The 22,817-nt window shown below is 35.4% G+C and overlaps 1 long non-coding RNA gene and 1 pseudogene across 1 annotated transcript; both read left to right on the top strand.

Moving 5' to 3' along the window:
* LOC140163008 (uncharacterized) overlaps nt 1-22,817 on the top strand; it is a 301,006-nt pseudogene that overhangs the window by 132,522 nt on the left and 145,667 nt on the right.
* On the top strand, nt 15,450-16,201 carry LOC140153271 (uncharacterized). Its single transcript, XR_011859088.1, has 2 exons — nt 15,450-15,732; nt 15,839-16,201. It is a non-coding gene; the product is annotated as an uncharacterized lncRNA (long non-coding RNA).

The following is a 22,817-nucleotide window of genomic DNA, read 5'->3' as shown; positions in this document are numbered from 1 at the left end:
TTGGCAAAAATGATTGTAAAAATAGTTTACAATAACATTTTTTGAAAACATTTAAAAATATTTTTGTAGTGTGTTTTCATACAAAACGTTTTAAAACGTTATCATGACCTTTATATAACCCGACATTTTAATGTTATTAAAAGCTTTTTACCTAAACCAAAAGCCAAAATATAACTTATTTAAAACGTTTTTGTGTTTGCTGGGACGCGCCTGTTTCACACCCTAAACAGGGATTCCTTGTATCAAATTTCATACCCTAAATTTCATTTCCGCGTATTAGCAATTGCAATTTTGCTACCTTTTCCCCCAATTTTTCATGTTTATTACACCCTAAACACGAAACGCGCGTATCGCGCCTACCCAGAAAAAGTACCCGTTTTACGCGTTTTTATTTAATGCGGATGGTGTACATGCCACAATGGGCGTGGCCCCTACAGGGCAACCGCCATACTTCAATATGCTTGGTTCTAGAGTTCTGATGATTTGTAGTATGCCCCTACACCATATTTTTGCCTTGATCTCAATTACAAATTTGGCGGCTTGGGCCCTAAACCAGATATCACACATTGTTACAAAACATTCCAGCAACCTGTTATTTCAATTACTTGTCTTTATATGAATATACTAAAGTGAAGTCAAATAGGCCTACAGCATCTAACTCAATTCATACAAAATCTCAGTTTTGTTAGGCATTGAGTGTTAATGCTAATGCTGACCTTTCAATTAATATTAATTAACAACATTAACAACATTGAAGACAAACCTGCAGTGACAAAATCATTAAACGGAGACGAATATAACTATTCGTCTCAGATGTGACATGTTTTCATTCAAAGATTATTTATTCTATACTTCTCTTACGTTAAGTGCTTTCAGTGATCCCAGCGAAAGTACAAAGAAATTTTGTCTTAAATACATAGCTTTCAGCTGAATTACTATGTTAGCACATCTATGACAATGCAAAGGTACCAAAATCTGAATTTTGATGACTCACGATCGATCGTCCAAATGAGCAAATCGCCGAATGGGCTTTAAAACCTGTTACTTTTAAATCAGTGGCTCCGGAACCGAGGCAAATCCATCATGTTTCCTTTAATCACTGCGTTGTCTTTTTTAAAGACATTTCTTGTTTAATTTGAAGATACATTTTCAAAAATGTTTTCAAAATTTCCTTTGGCTTTGAATAAAAACACCTAGTTTAACATAGTTAGCAAACGAAGATAAAACAGAATCCCCGGACAGAATCTACCAAAATTGGAAAACTGGGTCAAGCATGCCTGTAAAACAGGGTTTCCCTTTTTTTTCGTAGCCTTAGCAATATTTGATGTAATAAGTAAAAGAAAGCACTGTCAAATGCTTATAATTTCACAGCAACTTAATTGAGCAAATTAGGCCGAAATGAAATTACCGTATATCCTCGAATAAATCGCCCGGGCGTTGCATTTTTCCGATAGGGGGGCGTTTATTAGAGGTCATTTTATTATGATAATTCCCGTAAAAACCATTAGGTAAGCTTAAAACTCACGCTGAAATGACGAAGTATGAACTTAGGAACGATGACTTCCGGTTAGGCTTCCGGTTCACTTCGGGTTTACAATCACACTCTGATTACGGCCATTGAAAAATGCCGTGTTATGAGATTTTACGCAATGTTTTCGTGAACTTTTCAGGTGAAATTCGTAGTATTTCAGTCAAAAACATGTAAACTTCAGCCCTTTGTTCAGAGGGGGCGTTAGTTTGAGGGTTGTTTTCATCACAAAAACTGCTGGGGGCGTTTATTTGAGAGGGAGCGACTATTCGAGGATATACGGTAATAGTTTTTTGTCTCTTTAGATTGTACACTACTCACTTCATACAGTAGAATAGTACTGAGGTTCTTTCACGTTCCTTACAGGTATTGTTTGGAAAAATTTGTGAAATTAAGGGAGCGATCGTTATTTATGGCATGGGGGGGAATGGGTAAATTTAGGGGGAACACAAAATTTTTTGGGGTCTTGAGGGGGAACCTGAAATTTTAGTTGAACCAGGAGGGGGATTGTTAAATTTTAAATGGAGAAAATTGGAAAACAAGGGGGAACGCAAAATTTTTTGTCGATATTTTTTCCAAAACACCCATTCCCCCCCTGCCGTAAATAACGATCGGTCCCTAAATTGCAAGTGAAATTAAGTGATTTCACAGTACTTCATAGAATCATGACTATGTCTTTGTTTTGTCTGTCCAGTAGTAACTGGATTCAGTTAAAAACAAGCAATTAATTACTGTAGACTAGAATAACCCTTTTGTGTAAAAGCCCAATGCATGTATTAAATATAATCAACCTAGAATAATTCTTAGCAGTCTTTGTAAGCAGTGTTGGAATTAAGCATTTTTTTATGCATAGCAAAATTTGCTTTCATTACATTTCTCTTGGTACATTCACATACTTCAGTGTGTAAGTCTATGGCATAAAAATGCTTCTCAACTCCAAAATTGTGTAGCAAATTGATAAAATTGTGTAGCATTTTGCTACGCGATACCAGCTATTTCCAACACTGTTTGTAAGAATTTACCATGTTTTTCAATTTTTAAAACCTTTTTATACTTTTTTGGTTGATTCATAGGTTCTCAGATCAACTTTTAAAAAAATGCATTTATTATCATAACATAGTAAAGCTAGATTTTAAGGTTTCCTACACTTTTACTTCTCTGAGAAAAACATTCCAAATTTTAGGTTAAATATCATACTAAAATTAAAATGGTGAGTAAATCCACATAAGGTGTAAAAATGTGACTCATGGTACACCCTTACTGCCAGAGACTGTTGAAGATAAAAAGTTTGACTGTGATGGCCATCGTGGTCATTAGAAATAATTTGAATATTCCTGAAAATTTTGGATAGGGTTCACACATGATGAAGAGTTCTATGTGTCAGAATGGCGTCCTTATTTCTCAGCGTGAAAACAAAAAAAATTAAAATTTGCCATGGGTATAGAAATTGTATTTTCTTGGCCTTAAAGCCATCACATGCTATACTGTCATTAGACACTTCACTTTGATTGTCCTGATTTTGGCAGACCTGTAACTACATGTATTGGATTTGGTGTGATTGGTCACATTTAGCAAATTTATAGGAGGAAAGCCAGATCTGTTATGCAGACGTGAAAAAGTACAATACACCCGTCACTTCCATGCTTATATTGTTGCAGAGGAGGAAAACAACTTTGGATACATTATCTGTCAACCGTCTGAACTTGTTGACCACCATCCACTGGGTGTATACCAGTGATCATGTAGATTTTATACCACTGAAATATCACATTGATTTGTAAAACCCTTTAAATGTGCATTTCAGGAACAGTAATTTGAATCTAGCATGCTATACTGTCATTAGACACTTCACTTGGAGTGTCCTGATTTTGGCAGACCTGTAACTACATGTATTGGATTTGGTGTGATTGGTCCAAGGAACTTATAATAGGGAATCGGTGCTTTTTCGACCACCATGTAAACCCTATGGGATGGCCGCCATTTTGTTTGTCGCCTATGGAGGCTGAGATATTGTACCTCCAGAATTTCTCGGGCGAGTGTGCGACTTGGCGCAACACTGCGTGCTAAGCGTGTTGCTGTTGTGCGTGATGCCTTTCTTGCATTGTGCTGGGCGCGCGTACGTAGTAACAAAAGTTGCGCCAGATCACCAAACGCCTCAAAATATCCAGAGGTACAATAACTCAGCCTCCATGAGCGACAACAAAATGGCGGCGCTACGCCCGATTCCCTATTTTAAGTTCCTTGGATTGGTTACAGTTAGCAAATTTGAGATGATTAAAAAAATGTTTGCTTCATTTTTGCTGTTTACCTTTGAACTTCACTTATTTGAAAAGTTTAGAAATGTATTGATACTAAAATACAGATTGATAAGGCCTGAAAAGAAGAGGTTTGTTTCCTTTTGGGCACAGAAAAGAAGGGTCAGTAGGTTGATCTTGTTTTAAATAAGGATCACACAATATGCAATATCATTCATGTGTGTGCCTTCTTGGACATGCAAAGCCTTGTAATTGGTTTGATACTTGTGTTGGAAGACTTGTATTTGGTTGAAGTACCTTTTTGCACAATGCACTTTAGGTTGCTGCTAACTGTGAAACCACAATATTATTTTCTCCATTTAAATGCAGTTTTGTATATTAATCAATATCATTTATTATGTGTTGTAGGCTACTTTAAAAGCGAATTCTAAAACCTAATATTATTGTTCGGTGTGTGCGTCATACTTATGCAGAGTGTATGAATAATAGCAATGATCTTCTAAGCAAAACACTTCCGAACAATGTTTGTTTATGATTTAAGTTGGATTTATGTAAACCTGTGCAATATTTTATTAGTGCATGCAGCATAATCAGAGGTTGCGCTAATGGGGTCAGGGGTCTATGGCGCACAAATTTTGGTTTTGGTGCACAAATCTAACATTCAGTGTTGTTTTGGGTCATATTTTCTCATACTTCCATTGTTTTTGAATAATGTACATTGAAAAAAGTTGCAATTTTGACCCCAGCCACCGCTAGCGCTACCCTGAGTGCATTATTTTGTCTCAAGTGACAAGTAATGCCCAGTTATTAATCTTAATTCATACACAACACTTTATATGTGTTGTATGCTACTTCAGCGTATTTTATCTAAAACCCGATATTATTGTCTGTGTTTATGCGGCAGTATGCAGTGTATGAATAATAGCAATGATCCTCTTAGCAAAACACTTCTGAACAATATTTGTTTATGAGTAAGTTTGGATTTATGTAAATTTTTAAACCTGTGCAATATTTTACTTGAAATTGAAATGTCACTTTTAAAATATTGTGTTTGAATTAACTAGAGGCATACATACATTTTGTTGAAAGCTAGAAGTCAGAGGACACCCATATTTCAACCAGTTCATCAATTTTGATAATTATACAGAATACACAGGTTTGGGGCTTCCCAACCGGAAGTCAATCTGTATCTAAATTTTACTACTAACACGCACTCTTTGATTGCGTCCCAATGTTTATGCTACAAAATGTGAGCGTACTCAGCATAGTTCCAAGGAGGTGCAGCACTGCAAGCGTGACCCCATCTTTTTGTAAATGGTCGGTGCATTGATTGTGGGATATAAATTTAGGTACAAATTGACTTCAAAAGGGAACCACAAATTCTTGTTGAACTGTAAATGATAGGGTAGCTCTATGGAAGAACTTAGTGGTTGTTTGTGACTTTATTATTATTTTTTTTCTTTCAAAAGGGAGGGGAGTAAATTTATCTAGGATACGGTATAGAACATACAAAATGGTGAATTTTAAGAACTGACAAATCAGAAAGTGTTGCTCTTTTGTGTATGTACACAGCAAGATTCTTCTGGCCAGCAATGCAGTACCCTATTGAACTGTTACTTTTACAGAAGTAGCTGCGCTGGTTCTACATAGTCAGCGCTGTCACTGCGTAATAGCTGCATAGCTACTCTGCAGGTGTAGCAGTGTGGCTACTACGCAGTGACAACGTGGTGACTACGTTGAACAAGCCACAAGCACAGCAAATTCTGTATAGTAACAGCTCGCTAACAGTACTGCATAGGATCCTACATTGCCGGTCGTAAGAATCTTGGTGTGTAACTAAGAGGATGGAAGGGGTCAATAAGTATGTTTTGTATGCAAGTAAAAAATGTTGTTGTTTTTTATTTTTTTAAATCAGTTCTATGAACAAATGGCAAAAACAATATATCTCTCAGTCTGCATATACATTTTAAGTATAAATTTTTTTTTCCTAAAGAAGTTATGGAAAATGTCATTATTCCTGCATGTTCAGTGATGTCATTTGCACACAATCTAATTGGTAGTAGTACCGGTAGTAGTAGCAGGATGTTAAGATGTTTTAGGTTAATTTCTTGTTTTAGGTTATAATTCCTTGTTTTTCATTCACTTTGCCAGCACTATAAGCATGATAACATCTAAAAAATTATGTTATCTGCTTTAGTTTTCCAGAGGTACTGTGTAAGCATTTTTGATAAAACTAACTTTTTGGCAAGAAAACAACAACAGTTAAGGCCAGAGTAATGGGAGACACATTCTTCCACGCCCGAATTTGAGATTTCTTGATACTTATGAACAGCAAGATGTATTCTTTCACTTGAAACTGATAAAATACCACTTGTTAATATTTCCTGCCATTTTTGCTTGATTTAAAAATCATTATTCACTCTTTTCAACTCTAAAAAGTCACATGGCTCAAGACAGCTCAGTAAATTGGCGGGAAATAATGAGTCAGGAATGCACGAATGCGAAATATTGTGATTACGCGCGCGATTCACGTTGCGTGACGCGGCGCAACCCTGCGTGTATGTCCAACGCAGGCAAGTCGCATTCGGTATGTTGTTAACGCCAGCAAACGTGTGTAAACAAAACAAAGATTTGCAGTCAAAATGCGAATCAGATTTTTTAAATTATTTTGAATTTTGAGGCACTAAAAGCAGGCATTATGGATTCATTAATGCAAAAAGATGCAAAGCTTTTACAAGAGTGAAAGTCTTACCGTTTTAAAATATAAGGACGTTTTGTGAATAATTTTGACATTTTTTTACTAAAACATTGATTTCTCAGAGTTCACTTTTGACAACATTGCACGATTTTTGTGACAAGATAACTCGAAAAATATACAAGCAAAAGGTAAACTTTTTGCACTATCGTTTAGAGCACATCAAAGTCCAGGGAAGGTTTTCTCATTTTTTCAAAATATTTGTTTTAAACAAAAATATACACCATTATGTGCAATTTTTAGCTTAATAGAGTGACAAAATCGCTTTTTTCACATGTTTTTTCCAATATTTCAAAAAAAACAAATTTCAAAAAATAAAAACCTTCCCAAATTTCATGTCTCTTCTTAATGAAAAGCTAACTGAAATTTTTTTACTCGAACTGATTTTTCACAAAAAATTGGGGTAAAAAGTGTATTTTTGTGATTTTTTCAAAAACTAATGATTTAAACAAAAATCTGACGTCACCATGGGATTCCTCGACTCATTTCCTTTCCAAAAATGTATAGTTTTATATACTTTGGACATAAAATTCAAAAATAATGATGCTCGAAAAGGTCTATATTCTCTCCCATTACTCTGGCCTTAAATGGAAACAAACCCAAATATGTATCCTAGCTCGAAACCGTGCGTTATTTTTTAGGTAATATTATGCTTATTCTGTCTGCTTACTATACAAGCAAAAGGTAAACTTTTTGCACTATCGTTTAGAGCACATCAAAGTCCAGGGAAGGTTTTCTCATTTTTTCAAAATATTTGTTTTAAACAAAAATATACACCATTATGTGCAATTTTAGCTTAATAGAGTGACAAAATCGCTTTTTTCACATGTTTTTTCAAATATTTCGAAAAAAAATACAAATTTCAAAAAAATAAAAAACCTTCCCAAATTTCATGTCTCTTCTTAATGAAAAGCTAACTGAAATTTGTTTACTCCGAACTGATTTTTTCACCAAAAAATTGGGGTAAAAAAGTGTATTTTTGTGATTTTTTTCAAAAACTAATGATTTAAACAAAAATCTGACGTCACCATGGGATTCTTCGACTCATTTCCTTTCCAAAAATGTATAGTTTTATATACTTTGGACATAAAATTCAAAAATAATGATGCTCGAAAAGGTCTATATTCTTTCCCATTACTCTGGCCTTAAATGGAAACAAACCCAAATATGTATCCTAGCTCGAAACCGTGCGTTATTTTTTAGGTAATATTATGCTTATTCTGTCTGCTTACTAAGTATGAATTTGATGGGTGGTTCCAGTTTTTCAAAATAACGTTTTGAACCACTAGGTTAAAAACCAGTTTTGACCCCTGCAGAAATAATGGTTTGGTCCTGTTAGTTTAGTTATTGTTATCAGTTCGGGGGCACTGCTAATTCAAAGACGTCTCTGATATCAAAGACGGGTCAGTGATTTCACATACGGGGGTCTGTGATATCACATACGTCGTGGCTTTTTTTACAGTTTGGGGCTAGATGCAGCATATCGGAAAGAAGGTGACTGTATCGGAATATGCTTTCCTATGTTTAGCAAATATCTGCCTGTGCAAACATCATATCTATCTGTGCAAATTCTGACAAATGGTCCCAGAAAACACTTAGATTGGCAAAATCGAGCCACATCCAACGTTTTGAAGTCATGGGGGGAGTGAATATTTTGGCAAGGCAAAAAAAGGAGGGAACAATGAATTTTTGGCCAGTCAACGAGGGGGGAGGGGAGCGATTTTTGGCACGCATTGTGGCGGCAAGTTTTCAAAAATATATTCAAAAATGACTTGAAAATGGTAGGCCCCTACGGAAACGTTCAGGCCTAACCTCGTGGCCTGACTCTTGCACACGTGCATGGGATGAATTTGGAGAAATATGGACACTTGTATTTTATTGATAGGGGTAGGGTTATGTTATGATTAGGTGGCTCAAAATAGATCAACAAATTACGGTAAAGCAGGCGCGTGCCCCAGGGAGTGGGGCTTTGGGGCCTGCAGCCCCGGGTCTTAAAAAACATGAGGGAGACAGAGAGAGAAAGAGAGAAGGGAGAGGGAGGGAGAGGAAGGGGAGTGATAGAGCAGTGGCATAGCCAGGCCCGCTTTTTTTTGGGTGCTGATTTTGAAAAAGTGTTTTTTTTTTTTTTTTTTTTTTTTTTTTCCAGGGGGCGATTTTGTAAAAAGTGGACTAAAAAGCATAAAAAACATATATTTTTTGCTCACTACGGTCGTAAATTAGGATTTTGTTGAGGACTTTTGCCCCACCGCACGGCCCACTCTGCGTACGGGCCTGATGGGCATAGCCAGTGGGGCAGTATAGTGCCCCTACAAAAATTGAAGGGCGGAAAAGGGAGGGAAAAGAAAAAGGTCTACTTTTTCGGTCTGATTTCCCAAAAATTGAAAGAAATAACCCGACAACTGAAAACATATATAAAATAACTGCCAATACCGGAACGAAAATGTTACAAAAATCAGGACAAAATATTAGCAAAACTGGGTTGAAAATTTTGTTTTGCCACAGCCACCCAGGCTCATTTCAATATCCGGGGATTTTTAGGCAAACGAAAGGGGGAAAAGTGGAAAGAAAACAAGGAAGAAAACAAGAAGAAACGAGGAAGCCTAGTAGGCCTACGTTCTGAGTCATTGCGCATCATAATTATGTTCATGCTTGAAATTTGTGACGGGAAGTCGCATCCACTGGAAATCCATTCTAAAATACATATTATGCATTATCATGACATGGTTATATGGCCTATAGGCTATGCTTAATCATGATGGTCGGAAAAATAAGTTAATAATAGGGGCCTAATGCAAAATGATGCACCAATTGGCTTTTAGTTTGAGGATAATATTCCCCTCACAAGTCGGGTCCGTTGAAATCTGTTATGCCCAAAATAATACGAATAATAAGTGTAAACTTTTACACCAAATGACTTTATTGTGCCTTTCATAACCTTTTGAAAATAATTCTCCAACTTCTGAGGGAGCACATCCCCCTCAGGCACCCTTCTCCGTCACAAAAAGAAAAGGCTAACTTGCATTTATCCATATAGGCCTAATTGAGCAGGTCCATACCCATGCAGAAGTCAGGTCCGCAGGAAATTTGTTAGGAATAATAGGCCTATCTTTCATAGATATAATGACTATAGGCCTATTATAGCACATCCCCCTCAGGCAAAACAGAAAAGCCTAAACTTAGGCTGAATTGAAGGAATTATTGAGCACGAGTGTTAAATATAGGCGGAGACTGGGGTAATTGTGGCCCGGGGTAATTGTGGCCCCTTTGTCTTTATCAGGGTGTCTTTATACTAAGCATTGGTCTAGGTGACTTAACTTTGCATTGTATGAAAGAGTGGTCTTTATGTTACTGTTTGGTGAAAAAATATTCAAAGAGCATTAAAATTTTTATGAGGGGGGTCTAATTAGCGGAGCGACATCGCAAATGGCTCTAAAAAAGTGGCAAGTCCACTTTTTTTTCATAGGGGTGGTACTTATTGGTTGTATCACTGACTATTTTGTATGTGTTTGACATGAAAGGTAATCATAACAGTTCCCATTGATATAACAGTTTTATAAAAAAATTGTTTATTTAATGAGCTAAATTTGCATATTATATAATACCCGGCTTGGGGTAAATGTGGCCCCTGTTCATGTCTTAAGCAAATTACTTGCATCTGACCCCCTAAAAAGCTATTTTGGTCATTAATCTGTTATATGTTAATCAAATTAGCCATTTGGGGTCATTATTGAAACAAAAAAGACATATTTAGTATGTTTTCAAGCAAAACAAGGAAGTATAATGAATAGTCAGATCCGGCCGCAGTTTCGGCATGCAAAAATTAGCATAATAACAAGTATTTTACCAAATGCCTTAAAATGCCTTTTTCTGGTAAATAAACCAGTCCAAATGGCCTAGAATTATCACAATGACTATAAAACATGTTATTAATAGTTATCAGGAAGAACTGGATTCACAATACTCTTTAAATTCTTTATTTTGTTCAGGGGCCACAATTACCCCGCTTGGGGTAATTGTGGCCCCTAAAACATTATGTTAATTATTATGCAAATTGCAATATATTTATGATTATATTTATCACATCTTATAGGTACCCATTGCCTCTATCCACTCATGCAGAAATTTTACTTCTCCAGTTCATACTTAAAGAATTACATGGTAAAAATGCAAAAGGGGCCACAATTACCCCAGTTTCCCTAAGCCTAAAACTAAAATTCATGCTCAGTTGGAAATCGGTAAAAAATATATGCTCGAAAATAACCAATAAACAGTTTTGATGTGTCCGGAGAATTGAAAGTCTGCAAAATGTCGCCGAGGGAGCAAAGTTATTCTGCAGCATTTAAGCTCAATTATGAAAAAGAGCAACATTTTTTAGCATTCTCCGATTTCTCACGTTCACTTGAAAGAGTGTATCCCGAGCCCGCGATTTAATTCATAAATTGGATAGTAAAATTAGCAGGAGCTAGCAGGCACTGGGCTAGCTACAACCCTGATCATGCTGATTAGGCCTACTCGCAAAAATTATTCCCGTTATGCCAGTTCACGCTCACAATATCGCTTTGCGGCTGGGTTTTGAGACTAGGGAGTATGTGATTTATGAGACGTCTTTGAATTATGATACTGTCAGGTGACTCGGCACTGAAGAGTCTTTGATATCAGAGACGTCTTTGAATTAGCAGTGCCCCCGAACTGTTATATGATCAATATGAGGTGATATAAGATCAATATGAGGTGATACATGTGTATTGTCTATTTGTTTATCATGGGCACCATCAGTGTTCATTGGGCCAATCAGCGATCATCTTTAACAAGGCTTGATTCTTGTGTGTGTGTATGTACCACCATTATTCTGTCAACATTCATGCAGACAAGTCATATGATGAATTTTTCTTCATGTATGAAGGAAATAAATTGAGGGGACCGCTGTGGAGAAATGATGCTACTGGCTGGAATAAAATCTTTCTAAGGTCTATTATAATTGTGCAAGTATCGGGCAATTCGCCGGGTGCATGGCTTGATATTTCATCGGTTATTTAAGTGCATTCATAGACCGTTTAAATCTACATCTAAAGAAATACTGGACAGGATCAATTGGTATCGACGTCCAGATTCTAGTGGCATCACAAATGTCTAAAACATCTAAACCACAAATGGTAGTAATAGTTTGGTCTCCTTTTCGCATCCGAAGTGAGCAGAAAATAGACGTTTTATTTTGAAGTGTTTACGCACGAAACAACCAGCTGCAGGGCGAGTGAAACCATCGAGAGGGTGTTACAGCGGCCTAACGGCAAGCATGGAAGGAAGGGTAAATAAATTGTGACATTGATCGGAATTTTATTTGCATCAAATACCTGGTTAAAACTAACCCGATTGAGGGAACCAAAGTCGCTGGAATGTAACAATTCTACGTAAAATAACAGTACTGAAACCCGGGACTGAAACGTAATTTTCAAGTAAGATGTCTGCAGTCATCTATCCCGAGTATCCATGAAGAGGAGGCAACAGCGGTGTTGAGGTCATAATGGCAGTCATGATGAGTTGATTTGGTGAGATATTTGCTTTTAAAAAGTTCGTCATGAATATCAGTTTAAGTATAAACGTAGGGAGATATATCCAATAGTGAGGCAAAGTATTAATATTGCTTTATTGAATTTACTTCACAAAAATGAGCTAAAAGGGGTGCTTTGATAAAAAGCATGGATCAGAAATAATAAGCATTGGGTCAAGAGAACTCAAAACTTTTTGTTGAGTACCAAGCCTTGGTCCAAGGTCCAATAAATTCACGGATTTTGTTTGTTGTAGTGGATTAAAAGATCTTGGGGTTTTTGCTGAAAAAAAAAATAAATAAATAAATAAATAAATAAAAAATTTTTTTTTAAAAATTAGAAATTAAATAAAATTAAATAAAATTATATATATATTGGGAATAATAATTTTGATTGAAGAATGTTAGTGTTCACAGAATCACAGCTAGTGGAAAAATATCAATAATCAGGCATGAGAATTTTCAGTTTAAAAACTGAATTCAGTTTTTTTTATAGTTAAAATTTCCGCAACTTTATTTAATTTCAGCCCGTTTTTGGTACTTTTTGCCCAATTTCACGCACATTTTCAGTTTTTTCAGTTATTTTTAGGAAGGTGCAGTCTCATGCCTGAATAATGAAGGGAAGAACTTGGTTGGAATTTCATGAAAAATTGTAAAATGGTTAGCAGGTTTAATATTCAAGGCAATCGGTGAGCGTCATGTAAATAGAGATGCTTGTGTATGAAACTTGTGGAAAATGTCAACAGAAATGAACAGCACTAGGCCTATAATAATTATAGCATTTTGGAAGGTCGTTTAAGGGTTTCTCGGACAGTAGACTGCCTCGTACTCCACTTATTTGCATACTCTGGCTGTTAGTATTACATTAAAGTAACACTAATCATGTGACCACTTAATGTTGAATACAGTAATTGTAAACTGAACGCATTCATAATGGTTAACATTTATTTATCGAAAATAGTTTTATTTTGACATATGCAAAGATTGTGATTTTTAAAGGAGCTTTGAAAAATTTATCATCAGGAAAGCCAAAATGATAAACAAGTTGTTGGATCATAGTCTATGGTCTACATGTATGGTTGGATTGCCCAAATTCTTCTAGCTAATTTGCCGAATGCTTATTGATCAGCAATGAGTTCCAACTCGGCATAGTTTACTTCAATTGTTTACTCCACTCGGCGACATCATTATGAACCGGATTTTCAAAAATGAGTAAATATTTTTGTTTTTTCTTTGAGTAAGGTATTTTCATTAGGCTTGTGTGTATATATAGGTGAAGGACTATATGCTTGCACAATTTGCTCCTCCTTGTTTCTCTCTTCTTCATTGCAGATTAAATACTTCTAGTCGGGTAGCAGAAGGGAAGATGCTTTGCCTGTTTTAAGAGTCGCAATTACCACAGCTACTTGACGTTGATCCCATCATTAACTACAATACCTACAGGGGCTTACTTTAGCCACATATAACAATGACTTATATTGGTATAGTTTTGCACATAACATGGAATGTTTACTGAAAGAGTCTAAGGATGGATGAAAATACCACTGAAGAAGTTACTACATGGTCCTTAATTATTGATGATGAACAGCGTACAATATATTCGGCACAGATTAATAAAGATACTCGATTAACATGATAATGGTATAATTAAACACTAGGTAGATGCACTTCTGCCTAGGTGAAGAAGAAATTGTATAGTATTGCATGTTGCATTTATAAGCTACTTATTGAGATGGGACCAAAGTACTGGAATTGTGTGTGATTCAATTTATCGGAACATTTGACTGGCTCACCAGCATGTATAATACAGCATCATCAATGTTACTTTCAGTTGTTGTGTATCGGTACTCCAAATGTCTGCTTAATGGAAGTATGGAGAAAGTATATTTAGCAATTGGAGTGCTCAAGTTATACGTTCACATTTGCTGACACTGTGCAGTGGATAATTAAGAATTCAATTGTCAGGTGGTGTAAGTTAGTCAGTGGCCAAACTACATTTTCACATTTTCTCCAGAAACTTAAAGAAACAGAATTATGGTGCCCGCAAATTTCAAGATTGTTTTCATATAGTATTTGGTCGCTCACGTGATGTGTCTTTAAATTTCATTTCATTTCTTTTGCTCTTTTCATTTGAGCATTATACCTGGTGTAGATATGTTTGCTTCGCCACTTTGGTATTGTTAGTTCATATTTTGATATTATTGTATTATTAATAATTGTGCAATTTTGGTTATTAATCATGTTTAAAAAAAAAAAAAAAAAAGTGTGCAATATGTTTCGCATAATATTTTGCCTACTCCACTCAAGTTATTTTCTTGGTGGTACTGTGATTGCTCTTTTCATTGAGTATTATACCTGGTGTAAATATGTTTGTTTCGCCACTTTGGTATTGTTTGTGTTAAGTATCCATTTGTTTGGAATTTTTCATATTCAATTTGATACTGTGTTAAATTGCCATTTTGATATTGCATTGAATTGATCATGTGTTTAATTGCTTCGCTGTATACTTCATTTTCCTTTTTTAGTTTTCAACTCACGTGTTATAGTAGTGTACAGCTTGGCTTTTAAAAAATTGTGTTTTATGATTCTAATTTCATCTTCTGTTTGATATCTGTTTGCAGTATAGTGCCGTTGTTTATACAAAATTACATTGGTTAAGCTTATTTTGCTTTATTGCTATTGCTGTCACTTTGAACATTTCACATAGTTGTTTCTATGCTCATTTTGTGTGTATTTTTTCCGTGCAATCCCTTTTGTGCAATGTTCATGCGTTCCTCATTTAAATTTTAATTGTTAATGATGTATATTTATAATTCTATGGGCATTTTGTTTTTACCTACTCATGTTTTAATTGTAAAGCGCCTTGTGGTCTTTGATGTAATGCGCTATATAAGAATAAATTATTATTATTATTACAAAATGGAATGCTATATAAGAATAAGTTGCTGATAATCTGTTAATCATGCATAGCTAATATAACGAGCGATAACAGATCTATAAAAGGCCCTCGCAATATGTTGGCTACAAGACCCCCCCCCCTTTTATAAAGTTTTATGAGGTATGGATTACAAATGGGTCACAAAAACTCACAAATTGTTTGACCAAAAGGTATCAGGGTTTCACAATATAACGTTTAGCCAAATTTTCCATCTATAACTATTCAGCCACAGTTACATTGTATTGACGATGAATGCATTAAAGTTAATCATATTATGCAGGTGATACTGCTTGGATTAATAACACTGTTACTCAAATGCACTCATCTATTTCTTGGCAATATCAAATAATGCAAAAAAACAACAACAAAAAAAAAAAAAAAAAAAAAAAAAAAACAAAAAAAAAAAAAAAAAAAAAAAAAAAGGGGGGGCTAAGGGAGTCACTTGCATACATTTTAATGTATGACTAGTGCCTCCTTTGGCAATGTTTTCTAACATGTATTTAATTATGTACATGTATACTTTATATATTTTCATATTGGATTAATATACTATTTTATATCCAAATTAACCTTTCAGGAATTTCTCTCCTAGGATTCCAGGAAGCAATCTCTTGGAAGAACAGTATTCATGCACAGTTATCGTAAAGATTCAGCCCACTATTCACTAATATAATTATTCATTTGTTTAGTTATGACATGATCAGCTCCCGGGTAGATTGTTCACTGGGGAGGTACTAGATTCCAGGTAGATTGTTCACTGGGGCGGTATATCCAATAATATATTCATTAGTTTTGTTATGACATGATCAGTTCCCAGGTAGGTTGTTCACTGGGTTGAGGTAACTTAGGTAGGTTCATCTAGGTCCTGATTCATGATCAATTCAGCTCCCAGGTAGATTGTTCACTGGGGAGGTACTAGATTCCAGGTAGTTCACTGGGGCGGTATATCCAATAATATAGTTATTATTAGTTTTGTTATGACTTGATCAGCTCCCAGGTAGGTAGTTCACTGGGGAGGTATCTTAGGTAGGTTCATCTAGGTCCTGGTAATAATACAAACTATATTTTCAAAGTATTGTGGAAGGTGTTTTCTTAATGTGCATGCTAATTCATTGTAACATATGATATTTGATGCAAATAAATATATGAATGTCTGTCTGAATGCCTGACAGATGCGCAATTGGTGTTTGTGGTTGAATTATTTCTGTCTGGGGGTAATAACGTTTTGAACCACTAGGTTAAAAACCAGTTTTGACCCCTGCAGAAATAATGGTTTGGTCCTGTTAGTTTAGTTATTGTTATATGATCAATATGAGGTGATATAAGATCAATATGAGGTGATACATGTGTATTGTCTATTTGTTTATCATGGGCACCATCAGTGTTCATTGGGCCAATCAGCGATCATCTTTAACAAGGCTTGATTCTTGTGTGTGTGTATGTACCACCATTATTCTGTCAACATTCATGCAGACAAGTCATATGATGAATTTTTCTCCCACCCACCACTCCCTATTGCAAGGTGTGCATTTAAAGCCATTAAAAGTTTGAAAATAGTATAATAAAAGCCGAAAGTTTATGGCTAATTAAAAAAAAAAAAATGTTGATGTATAAGAAAGAATAATCTTGGATAATCGAAGAAAATTTAATCAAATATGTGACATTATCTGTAGAACATTATATTGTAAATTTAATTTAATACTGTAACAAAAAATGTGCATCTCACTTTGCTTTGTTTGTTCATTTGAACTACTGGGTGAATAACCTACACCAGGATATTATTATCTACATAAGTGTGGTACCAGTAGCAATTAGAGCAAAGATATGAAAATATATTCGGTTGAGAGCCCCCGAATAAGAATATATTGATGTTCTTTGCGTTACGTAATAGTATGACTATTCCTGTGTGGGAGAGTGTATGAGTAACCTCACTTCAGGTTCGGTTTCTATCACGGCAACATATTCTATTCTGTAGCGCAGTTGAATTTAAGTAGTGTGTGTCAAGTTTGCTTCTTCAGAAGAAGCATGAATGTTTAGAATCATCAGTAAATATGTTTATTTAAACCAGTTTTAGTCTCGGGTGGGATTTTTGTCAATTAAGTTTGTTTATAGCGGGAAGGAAGGAATCAACACCAGGTTGGCATGGGATAGCCTAGGCAGGAGCCAAGTACTATGCCCTCAGATTTTTCTTGTTCAACAAAAATAAAAAATAAAAAATTTGGTTCAAGTTTTTTTGAGGTTGCGCAGCCCCCTAGTTATCACGTTGATTCCTGTGGTAGGCTGCCCTATTTTATTAGCGTAGGCACGATATCCTAATTCTGTATACTTTCATAGCATGGCACAGTGTGTGCATCTCGTTTGGCAGCAATAAACCGACACCAAAATGCTATATTTGTTGTTGTATGTATGTTGTGTGATGTAAGGATAGTCATAGTAAGGGTTTAGCAAAGAAGTATTAATATCGAATTGCTGGACTCGTGAAGCAGTTACCATTGGTATGTTACCTAACAGTCCTGATGATATTCAAGGGCTTATGTAATCGTTTTAAATATCTAATTGTTTTTGATGTAGTGCTTATAGATGTACAATATATGTATTTTATAACGCTTTTCTGGCTTAATAAAATGAAATGAAATATCTAATTACTTACAAGAGTTAGGGGTGTGCAATTTGACATATATTCATATGCTCTGGGCTCTTTTATATTTATGATGTTGGTATCAGCAAAGTTCATTTTGATAAAAATGTCAAAAGACCACCCTGTGCTTGGCTATATTAAAGAATAAATTTTGCAGGTACTTCATCTTGTAGAAAAAGTAGTTCAGCGGTAACTCTTCTCTGTGCTAGTTTAACATGTTGAATGAACTGTTCTATGGGTGTGACTTAACTTTCACTATAATATTATCAAGGATTACTCAATGTTAAAACAGTCAAGTAAGGCAATGTTTTCTAACATGTATTTAATTATGTACATGTATACTTTATATATTTTCATATTGGATTAATATACTATTTTATATCCAAATTAACCTTTCAGGAATTTCTCTCCTAGGATTCCAGGAAGCAATCTCTTGGAAGAACAGTATTCATGCACAGTTATCGTAAAGATTCAGCCCACTATTCACTAATATAATTATTCATTTGTTTAGTTATGACATGATCAGCTCCCGGGTAGATTGTTCACTGGGGGGTACTAGATTCCAGGTAGATTGTTCACTGGGGCGGTATATCCAATAATATATTCATTAGTTTTGTTATGACATGATCAGTTCCCAGGTAGGTTGTTCACTGGGTTGAGGTAACTTAGGTAGGTTCATCTAGGTCCTGATTCATGATCAATTCAGCTCCCAGGTAGATTGTTCACTGGGGAGGTACTAGATTCCAGGTAGTTCACTGGGGCGGTATATCCAATAATATAGTTATTATTAGTTTTGTTATGACTTGATCAGCTCCCAGGTAGGTAGTTCACTGGGAGGTATCTTAGGTAGGTTCATCTAGGTCCTGGTAATAATACAAACTATATTTTCAAAGTATTGTGGAAGGTGTTTTCTTAATGTGCATGCTAATTCATTGTAACATATGATATTTGATGCAAATAAATATATGAATGTCTGTCTGAATGCCTGACAGATGCGCAATTGGTGTTTGTGGTTGAATTATTTCTGTCTGGGGGTAAACAAGGAATTTCCAACAAATCAAAATCAAAAAGTACCAACAATAAAAAGGAAAGAGGAAGTTCATTGTACAAATCTTTTATATACCTTAAAATTGTAAGGCGTTTATTGTAAGGGCATGATCTCAGGAAGATCACTGAACTAGTTTGATATACTAGTATTGAAATTATCCATTGAACCTCACTAATATGGAATTGTTATTGATATGTATTTTTGTCGTTGATTGATTCAAATGTTATTAAACACTTTATAAATGAACAGTTATTTCACTTGCTTCTTCATTTTCGGTTTCTTGTGTCTGATCGTGCCCCAAGCATCGTACATCACATTTGTACAACTGATTCGTTCCGCCAGTCAAACGAGTTCTAATCTTTGTTGAGCCTGTCCAACTAACCAATATTAGTTAGTTGAGCCTGTCCAACTAACCAATATTAGTAGGATGAGACATCGTTTTTACGATCCTATAGGTTAGTACGGCAGGTTTGAAATTCGTAAAACCCATGCCGTACTAATCATTTCGGCACATTAGTTAAGCATGCCTAACCAATATATAGCATCGCTTGTCATGCCGTACAAATCATTGATTAGTAGAACGAGACATCGTTTTTACTAACTTTTACTTAGTAGAACTTACGACATTATGTTTTCAGTGTAGGCTATTGAGGGCGACAGTGACCTCACCAGAACAAGCTCATATCACACATTAATCTGATGAGATCATGTGCACTGACATATTCAGAAAAAAAAAATCTAAAACATGCTAAAATTTACTTTGTTTTCTTTGTTGTTTTATTTGTGTAACCTTTGCACAAGCATTGCTTTTACCTATGTGGTAAATTGTACTACATAATGATCATGTGAAATATTACAAAGAATCCCAATTTTTATACACAATTCAAGGTTGTAAAAAGCTATAGCGTTTTATAGGATTGCATGGATTGATTACATCGATGTCCAATGCTTGCAATGCTCTGGTTTGCCAAATTGGTAATTTCTGTTTTGTTTATTTGAAGATCCCTTGCTGAGAATTACATTTCCTGCCATACAGTTCTGAGCCTCTTTTATATGATTATTTTTCTTTCTTTCTTTCATTCTTTTGTTCAGGAAAACATTGTACTAGACAAATACCTTAAGGATATCCAAGAAAGTAGACCACAGCCATTAATTCTTCTGATAGGCACACTGATGAATCCACTGCAGATATTTCTAATCATAGAAGGAAGAGCAATACAAAAGACCACCATGATGAATGCGATTTATGCGTGCTATAAAACCAGCTATGTTCTTGACTTAGAATACCAGCCCCAGTGCTGCGGAGCATGGGAGTTTCTCCAAACATGCATCTATGAGATGGGAGGGACAGTCAACATGAACCCTACACCTACAAAGGAATGGAGTCAGAAAGATGTTGTTGTTGGTTGGCTTATAAGTTGTGGGTTTGAAGAAAATGATGCAGACAGGTTCAGAGGTAAACTTTTAAGTTTACCTCAACTTTTAAGTCAACCATGGTCTAACATGAACAGTTCAAATCATGAGTTGAAATTCAAATTTTGACCTATCCGGGACCAACATCCAAATTATTTGTTTTAATATCAGTTTTGCATTTTCATTGAAATTGAAAAACCACCTTGTTTTTAAATTGAGAATCCTAGATTGAGTCTATTGCAGTTTTCTTCAAATACCAATTTTTATCAAATAAAAATACCAAAATCCACCATGCATTATTGACTCAAAATTATATAAACTCTCACTCTCTTTTCTCACTGCATTGAATTTACAGTTTGGAATGGGGTCAACTATGCAAAGTACCATGTCTGACCAAGGTGTTGTGTTGAATATTCCCACATGCTCATCATTCTTGCTAGCACCTCCTGTATCACAGTCAAATGATATTTGACATCAACAGCATCAGCAGTGAAGATGGTTTAGCATATGTCAAGCCACTATATTCAGATGTACCAGGTATATATTTGGCTACACATATTAAATAATTTGGATACATTTTGTCAACTGTATTTTCTATTATTTTGTCAAATGTTTAATAATAAAGAAATGTATGGCTTGTGGAGATTGTTATGACAGATGTTGAAATTGTGTACAGCACAAGCAAGAATGTTGAGATAAGATCAGCAGTCAACATTAATAGGTAAATTTTCACGGGAAAATTTTCTGGACAGGTGACCAATGCATATCAATGTGAGTGTAACCTCGAGCCTGATCTCTGACCCCCGGCGGTGACCTCGCTATTCAAGTCTTAGTAATTTTGAATTGGAATAATATTTTTGACCGCAATTTTGATAGAAATTTGTGCATTGCAAATTTATTGAATATTATGTTATCTTAATTTTTTCACAATATCATCAAAACGTAATTTCAAAAATATCTATCTACGGAAAAAAATATTTATCTACGGAAACTTTTACCATAACATTATCAACTTGCGACAAGTAACTTATTTTGCCTCAAAGGAAGAATTCTTCCTATTCAAATACATTGGAAGAACACCCGCTGTGCTCGGGCCACATTCCATAATGCTAATATGTCTGCGCCCATGGGTGTCACATGTCCAGAAAATTTTCCGGTGAAAATTTACCTACTAATTCTTACTGATCAGTATCCCTTTACAGTTTTAAAATTATTGTTTTGATTCTCGTTCAGAGGATTTTTTTGGAGTTTTTTTTCAATGTAAAATAACCATTGTTAGTATAGTTTTCGGTCTTATCCAACATGGTGCTCGAGGAAAGGAGGCGGCCCGTTTTCTTTCTTTTTTTTCAAATGTGATATTCTGAGGGATAAACCCTTTTTGCTGTTATTGGATGGTTGTTACAGGTAAGATTAGTAGTAATGACGCAGCTCAAAACAATAATTTGCATACAAATTGTGACATTATATAATTATATATATACCTTGTTTTCTAAATTTCAGAGAAGGAGAAGAGTGACTTGGCAATTTTGGTTCTGCCTTTGTTGTTCCCTCCTGGTCAAATGAAGTTGTCAAAAGGTACAAAACACCAACGAGCAACAGTATCTGAAGCATGTACTGCATTTATTCAGTGCAAAGAGGTAGGATATAGACTGATTTCCATTTTCAATTCAAATGCTGAGTATTTGTTTTGGTAATTTTCACACAAGTTACTAATGTTTTATCCATTTCAAATTGTTACACCACTCTAAATTTTAGCTTCCTTCAAGTATAAATTTGGTGTTCACCTACTGTAGGATTAATCAGTGACATCGCCACATCTGCTTCATGCAGAACTTGATATTGTCTCTCTCTCTCTCTCTCTCTCTCTCTCTCTCTCCCTCCCTCCCCTCTCTTGGTTGCAGATTTGCCAAGAATAGATTGATTGTCACATTTTCTGGCTATTACATTTTGAAATCTCTTTCCTTGTATCTATTACAGAATACACATCTGACACAAATTACACATTTTGAAATGTTTTTGGGGGCTTGCCATGAAATGGTACGCTATTTGGCCCCATTTATTGAGTCTCCATTGGCAACAAATGTGACGATTCAATATGGTGGATTTTCCTTGGGATAATAGTAATACACAGCCTATAATGAGTCCCTAATTGTATTTATACTCTAGCAGGCATGAGAACACCACAACTTCATGAAATAGTCTGGAAAGCGTGTGAAACTGTATTTGAAAAACAGGTTTAATTTTTTTTTTAATTGTAAACTAAAAAAACCCTGCAAACAGCTTTTCAGCTGGAAATGATCATGCTTGCTCTAGGTATGGAAGCTTTTTTTTTCAAAACAATTTTCCATTGTATTAATAATAATTACATTACATCCCTTGTATTTCATATATTTTATGCAGGTTGGAACTAATATGCCAACATTTCTGGAACAGCATGGGCAAAGACAACCTTTTATCCTAGCACTTGGACACCAAGCAGCAAGACCTGAACAAGTATTTGTAATCATTGAACAGGAGACAATACCTTGCTCAAGCCTGCTTCAAGGTGTAGATGTTTGTTTTAAACTCATCTACGTCTTGGATGTAGACTACCCATGGCAATGCCAGCACATATGGGATTTCATACAAAAGTTCATATTTGAGCTAGGAGAGGAAGGGGCGCAGTACCAGCCGTCACATTATTCAGAAATTTTGTGA

The sequence above is a fragment of the Amphiura filiformis genome, chromosome 1 (assembly GCF_039555335.1).
Source record: "Amphiura filiformis chromosome 1, Afil_fr2py, whole genome shotgun sequence".
Lineage (NCBI taxonomy): Eukaryota > Metazoa > Echinodermata > Ophiuroidea > Amphilepidida > Amphiuridae > Amphiura > Amphiura filiformis.
Note: the sequence above shows the minus strand (reverse complement) of the source record. Positions and strands in the feature narration are given on the sequence as shown.